Genomic DNA, 7,880 nt, shown 5'->3' with positions numbered 1-7,880 from the left:
TGTTAGTATAAAGCTCAAGTATGAAAGAACTCTCCCAGAGATTATGTGAGCTATTTAATTTCTGGCATGTCTATTGTGGGATGTAAAGACAATACCTGAGGAAGAGTGGTATTTTCATAAAATACAGCAATCCTTGGTGGTAAGAACAGTAGGTTCTAGAGTAAAGCCCTAGGTTCAAATCGTAACTGCTCCTTGCTGGGTGCAGTTTGCAAGAAGAAAGATTAGGGCACATATTAAGGAACAACTTTCTGATACCTCCAATTAATTTAAAAGGGAAGGAGTGCTTTGAGAAGCAATAAGGTTTCATCACTGAAGGTATGTAATATATGTCTGAGTAATCACACATAAAAGATGCCAAAGCAAGAATAAAAGCATCAACATGTGAATGGAGCTGATTTCCTCTGTTTCATGAGGGTTCTTTGATTATTAAAGACAAAGATGTCATCCCACAATCCTTCCTTAATCATTTCTCTTTCTTCACCATTTTTATCTCATGAACTCTACATCCTGACCTTCTGCTATTCCAAATTATCAAATTATTTTAAATAGATAGTAACTGTAAAGGTGGAGGGCAAGTGTGTGGGAGAGTGAAAAATTACTGCATTTTATATCACTTTTATGGAATAGGGACTTTCACCATCACTGTCAAAAGAGAACTTAGCAATACTTAATTCTTGCTTGAAATATCTCTATAGATTATGCTCCTCCACAAGTTCTACAAGTTCAAGGATGCAGATAATTTGGAAACTATCCAGGAAGAAGCAGTGAAAATGATTAAGATGCTGGGAAATTGGCTCTGTTATTAAGAGAGAAAGAATCAGATAGACTGAGTGATGGCAATATGTGTATTCAAGTAGAATTTAAATGTATCCATAAGGTATATAATTACATTTTTCTTGATACCCTCTAAGGATAGACACAGAAAAATGGGATTAAAGTGATTCAAAATTGTGAGTATACACTAATTTTTAAAACCAGACATGAAAGTTGGACATCAGAATAAAATTGATACTCATTCTCTTCATTAAAAAATAGTATTTCTTTCAAAAGCAAATATATCATTTGCTGCTTAACAAAGGCCCTAAAGGCAGTGAAAATGAATACTTTAAGAACTCCTTCCAAGTGAAGAACAATTAAATGGAGAAAGTAAAAAAAAAAAAAAAAATCTCCATTGAAATTATAGTTTAAGTCTATGAACGTATTACTCAATAACTTAATACAACTGTATAGAATGGGGTGCTTTAAGTTTTAATATGTACATGGGGTTATGAGTAAACACTGATAAAAGGGACTGATAAACTGTTAGCCATGACCACATTATTCCCTCCACAAATTGTTGATCTACACATGGTTTTACATTTAAATTAAATGTTCAGTATTAGAAATTTAAAGATTTCACATTAAATTAGAAGTTTCTGTCTCTAAAAAAAAAATACTATAGGAAAAGAGGACTGTGGGTCTGCATCCTACAGTGAAATGTGTAGATGGAGTTGTATAACAACATTTATTCCTTAAGATAAGTCACGTGTTTTTGTTCACCATGATTTATCCATTTCCTATTGTTGAATAGATTACTAATGTATGTCAAAGCCTCATATGAGTCATTATTCATCATCTTAGAGTAGTTCTATTTTACTTATTTATCTGTTTGTCCTCTGTTCATTTATTGAAATTCCTGACATAGCATATTCTGTGCTTTCACATAGACTATGAGAGAATTCTGCAACAATTTCATCTCTACTGGGCTTAAGTTGGGAAGTTCTTGTCATTAGATATTTGCTTGCTTTTAGATCCAAAAAAAAAAAAAAAAAAAAAATTCCAAAAGGTCACTTGAAATGTATTGGCATTTGAAGCATGGAGAGATTAAGGTATTACCAAACTGCCAAAACTGGACAAATCATTATGGATTAATTAACAAATTGGCTTTTAGTCACTGGTCTGTCATTCGAAGTTATATAGCAACTGGGATAAATCACGTTGTGTGCCTTCCCTCTTGTGTTTTCATTTCATTATTGCTTTCCTCTAATTTCAATTTACTAAATAAATTACATTAGAAAGTCCAGAACAAACAAAAATATGAAAACAAAGAAAACTTCCAAACAAGGTTTGTTTTTATTTTCTTTATATTTCATCAGTGTTCATACTTGAATACTTATAATGGTAATGTGGTCATAATTTTCCAGTTGCATTAAACATGTTTTTAAAACCTATCATTCTCTCAACACTTAATTAACAAATATCTAATAGGCAATTACTATGCCACATAATCTTCTAGGTACTGAGCATAAAACCATGAGTAAACCACTCTGTCCTTATTCAACTTGCATTCTGGTGGGAAATACACATGATAAGCAAGACAGATAAACCAATTACAGAATACATTAGTTTTAAATGCAGAAGAGAAACAAAAAAGGGAAGAGTGTTATAAAAGCAAGAATTAAAATTTTACAGTTGTTGGCCAGGAAATAAGCTAACTTTTAATATAAAACTAACTTTTGAATCAAGATCTTGTGGAATTGAATAAGTTAGTTTCACAAATAATACCTAATTAATACTTATTCAATATTGCTACATATTATGTATTTTGCTATTTTCTTTATAATTATTGACTAAATTAAGCACTGCGATTTCTTTTACCATACCAGTATTTCGATACTGCTGCAAAACATTGCAATAAAAAGACACACACAAAAAACAACAAAATATATCTTAACCTGGGTGATGATAAAATGGGTAAATACATATGTAAAAGGTATTTATATCTTTGAGGTGCATATCTAAGATGTGTGCACTTTAAGTTATGTAAATTACAGCTCAATTAAAAAATAAAAACAATAACAACAATAATGATAGTACTACTACTACTGTATCTCCATTATTACCCTCACTATTACTATTCTATCTGACCATTACCCCGTCATCCAAAGTTTCATTTTGAACATTTATTATCTCTAAGGCTTATATGAGAAGCTTTATTTTACATTCATTATTTTATTTAATAACTATTAAAAATCTTTGAAGTTAATATGGTTATTCCTGGTTTACAGAGGAATATATATGTGAAACAACTTGCCCAAAGTAACAAATACTGTACACTGCTGGGGATATAGTAGTGAAAAATAATACAAGGTGACTCTTTTCACAGATCTTAACTGGAGTGGGTGAGATAGATATTAGAAGCTTTATTAATAAATTCTTTTGAATTAGCTACTATATTTCTTCTATGATTAGGACACATTTCCCTGTGTTTTCCCCTCATCCTTAGGGTAAGGGGAAATAAGCACCTAAGGCAATAATTCTCAAAGTTTTAATCTGATGGCTCTTTAATATTCTTAAATTTATTGAGGACTCCAAGGAGCTTTTGTTTATATGTATATATATATTGATACTTACCACATTAAGAATTAAACCAGATGTTTAAAAAATACCTATTTAGAAACTCATGTAAAAATAACACTGTAATCCTTATATGCTAAAAAAAATAACCTATTTTAGTGAAAATGCCAATATTTTCCAAAACAATAATTTTGAAAAGAGTGACATTGCTTTGAATTTCTATAAATTTCTTTGATGTGAGGTTTCTGGATTCTCTGGATTCTCATATCTGCTTCTGCATTCACTGTGTTTCAATATATCACACTATGCAGCTTCTGGATAACTCCCTGTACACTCATAAAGGAAGGAGTGAAGTAGATATCTTACTATTATTGACAAAGTAGTTTTGACCTCATAGGCTTCCTGAAATGGCACCACACTGTAAGAATTGCTGTCCTAAGGAAAACTGTGTGACGTAACGTAGGGAAGGAGAAAAGAAAGTAATAGAATGGTAAATGTAACAATGTAGTCGAAAGGGAATTTGTTTGCTGGGGAACGGGCTAGTAGTGTTAATCGAAATCTAGTGACTCAATCAGTACAGGAAATCTGTTACTGATCACCTACATCACCTAAGGTGTAACATATAAATGCTGCAGGGACTTTTAATTTAAAATGAGGGATTTAAACTATATCCTCAAACTCCCTCTGCAACATGAATATTCTATCATTTTGCAAGATCAAGATATTCTTGGGGTTTCATCCCACTGCCATGCTGAAGCTTCTGCATAGCAGTGAAGGATAAATAAAGGAACAGGAATGTGTTTGGGAACATAATTGTCCTGCTCACAGTTGAAATATTGTTCTTATCTGAGAAAGCTTCTAAGATGAGCACTGCCCCTTGAGGAGCAAAGACCTTTAAGAGAAGAAGGGTGAAGATATTTTGAATTAATTACTGGTCCCAGAACAATAGAACTTAAGCCACTTAACAACCAGGAGTAGTTATTAAGCCCTTTATCCTGAAAGAATGCTTACATAGCAGAGAATTCTCTGGCAGATACAGTAGAGTAATGGTGCCTGGAATCAACCCGAGTATAATTTGAGGGCTCTATGGTCATGGTCTCTTTTGATACTTGTCTAAACACAGCTTGTACTCAGTTATAAACTGCACTTTATACAGTTGCCAGTTTACCTGAATCTTATCCCTTTTAGACATAGTTTTGTACCTATTCAAGTGTTCTACATACTGCCTACTCCCATTTTGGACTCTATTCGATCAATTCAGCTTGGTGCATTTGTAAATTATATGTGATAATGTAAGTGTATTTCTAATATCCATTTACAAAATAAGCAGCAGATTTCAAGTGATAGTGGCAATTTTTGTGTGTGTTTTTTAAAATTCATGTGGGTGTCATTTTCTAAATTGTCTTATTTATAAAACATCAAGGACTCTTTAGCTAGTTTGTCAAATCACTATTTTTTTCCCCAAAAAAAGTCTCAACAACTTGGAATGACACAATGTATCATTATGTATTATATAATCAAGTATAATCCTACATCTTAGTTGTCTTGAAAAATATAATTCAATGAAATGAATGTCTTTCTAAACCATCTGTCTTTCAATTGTTCTTGCTATAAAAATGATAAAACTTTACCAACAAGACACAATTGAGTATGTACTCATTCTGTTAATAAACATAAAAAGCACACAATAGGAAACAATGGAAGCATAGAAAATAAAAACAGCAAGAAGATAAATACAAGATGGATTGTGCTAAATGTATAGACTGATTTCAATAATGTCAAAAGCTTTGTTCCTTAAACTTATTGTGGTAATTATATAATGAAATATCAAAGTCAAATCATTAAGCTGTGCACCTTAAGCTTATAAGTGCTTGAGGTGTACAGATACAGTGCTGTATCTCAATTATATCTCTATAAAACTGGAAGAAAAACAAACAAAAAAACTTTGCATGTCTGGTTCTCCATATTTTCAGCTTTGTTTTATGGCTCTAACTGAGTCAAGTTTTCTTCTGTTTGTCAAATATTTCTACAAATTTCCTGCTGAATGTATTCATAATTGTTCCCCCTCTACTTTTCTGGTTATTGTGAATGAGAATTTTCCTTCATATTTCATAACTGATTATCACTGACATATAGGAAAGAGAACTATTTAGAGAAAATTATTTTTAATTAGTTATGTCAGTGAATTATTATTTCTAATTTTTCATGTCTGTTTTCGTGGTTCAAGATAAGCAATTATATAAACAACAAATAAGAAATATTTTCTTAAATATTGTTACTTTTGATTTCTGAATGGCTTATTTTTCTACTTAGCACTTCAAAAACTGTTAAATAAGAAGAGATTTATAGTAAATGTTTTGTTAGAGGCTAATTTTATTTGTTTCTCTCAAATTTATTTTCTCAAAATTAAAGAAGTGTAGACACTCAGTTAAACATACAAAGTGTATGGAAGGTAAGAAATAAGTTCTCACTCCTTCCATTCCCCAATCATTGACTTCTCTTCCAGAAATACTCACCATTAACTTTTGTTTTTTGTCTTTTAGGGTATTTTCTTCAGTTATCTTTTTTTTTTTTTCACTTCCTCAAATAGGGAAAAATCTGTTCAAATTTAGTCTAGTTTACTCTGATTGCTTTCTATCAGAGTGATAGAAATGTTCCAGAGGCAGCCAAATATAATGTTACCAGCAGCAGCTCTGAACACAGGCCACAGATTCAAGCTATAGTCTCAATACCTTGTCCAGAGATGGTACCCTCAACTACAGTATCCCTCCGCATCTTAGTTGTATGGAGAGTTAAATGAATTATATGTACTTTAAATGACAGGTTTAAGTGAATTAATGCATATAATGTGTGTAGAAGAGTGCCTGCCACATAGTAAGCCCTCTAAGAGGGCTCTATGTTTATCAATCCTCACAAATACTGTCAAAGTTCTATTTAATAAGACTAGATCTCCATCCTATTGCAAGCTAATTACTTCTACACGTATTTAAATATCCTCTTTCTACTGCCAAATATGTAGCATCATAGACTACCCTTCCTACTTGGACTACTCACACTCTAAATCATTTTTCTACAAATAGAGTGTGTGTGCTCAATAGAGAAGGTATGCAAGATAATCCACTGAAGTTTCTAAAGACAATATTAAATTTTATATTTACTTTATGTTTAAAAAGTTGGAAAAATGAAGACCTTAATATTTGATGTGGGATATTGACCCTGCTGCCCACACTTTTTCTTAGCATTGGGAGGACTCCAATCAGGCAAGTAGTGCAAAGACAAAGGTGTTCTGAATGGAAGTTTCTCACCACCAAGGGGTTTAATACATAGAGGAATGTATACCTGGCCAAAAGAATTTACAGATTGTGTAAGCTTATTTTTTTTTAAGACCAAACCTCACAAAATTGAGAGGTGGCTTTCAAACTTTCCTTCAAAGAAACCTTCCCCCCACCCCAGGTGAAAGTTTAAACAGAACCCCCCACTACCACAAGTAATGCAGTTGAGTTTCCCACTTTTGGGAAAATTGCAGAGGTCAGCACTTCTGGAGTGAAAGGAGCCTCACCAAGAGAATACCACCTTCCTAATGATGGTATCTCCCCTGCAAGATAAGTATCAAAGAAAATATTGAGTGAAGAGAGTATTAATCCTACAAGTAGGAGAGAATGAGGGGAAAAGGACGAAGCTGACACTTCTACTCCCAATATGAGTTCTACCTCAGCCTTATTACTAGGAAACAACAATGACAACATAATTATTCTGAAAAGAAGATGATCAGACCTCTGAGTCCTGAGCATATATCATGGCTGCAGATAGATGTTAATGGCTATGTGAAGCAGTTGGAGTAGTTGGGATCTATCAACCACCCAACCAGCTCACAAATACTAAGCTCTGCAATTCAGTCAACACTTTCTAAGTCATACGATACTCAACTGGATAAAACATGACGAAGCTTCTCCTACAATTTTGTACATAATAGCGAAAGACAAAAACGCTTATGTGTTTGGGTAAACCCTTGATCTTTTTGTCATTGTGATCATGCCTGAAATAATAGACAGAAAGCAATATGTTGAAAAATGATGGTGTATTATTTTTTAGCAAATACTGTTAAAAGAATCATAGAAAAAACAGCTAAAGACTAGAATAAACAAGTGTAACTACAAATTGTGTAAGATTTTCTCAAAAGTTGAATGTAAATACAGAAGCTTTTAACATAGCTCTGCTTAAGGTATTCAGTTCATAAATTTCAATAATAAACTTCACAAAGAACTACACTTTGTAAGCACTAAAGAGAAGATTAACAGTGTAAATATATTCTCAACAGTAAATTGCTTCATTAATAATAAAAAATGTTATGATAAAAACTGGGTGTAAACAAGGTGCATTGAAGAAACTAACAGAAATACCCTGGGCTAACAATACAAAGACTGCAACATATGTGAAATGTATTAGTAGTCAAGCCATGTTACAGGAATACAGATGAAATCAGAAAGGTACAAAGTATTAGAGGTTATCACAGAAAATAGTTATGTTTATAAAAATAAAACTTT

The 7,880-nt window shown here is 32.4% G+C and overlaps 1 non-coding gene across 1 annotated transcript; it reads right to left on the bottom strand.

Annotated features, from left to right (window-relative positions):
- Positions 1–6,786: 6,786 nt before the first annotated feature.
- On the bottom strand, positions 6,787–6,946 carry LOC114238045 (U1 spliceosomal RNA). The gene has a single exon (XR_003623476.1). It is a non-coding gene; the product is annotated as a U1 spliceosomal RNA (small nuclear RNA).
- Between the last annotated feature and the right edge of the window lie 934 nt (positions 6,947–7,880).

The sequence above is a fragment of the Balaenoptera acutorostrata genome, chromosome 12, assembly GCF_949987535.1.
Source record: "Balaenoptera acutorostrata chromosome 12, mBalAcu1.1, whole genome shotgun sequence".
NCBI classification, from domain to species: Eukaryota; Metazoa; Chordata; class Mammalia; order Artiodactyla; family Balaenopteridae; genus Balaenoptera; species Balaenoptera acutorostrata.
This window is presented reverse-complemented; position numbering and strand designations above follow the sequence as displayed.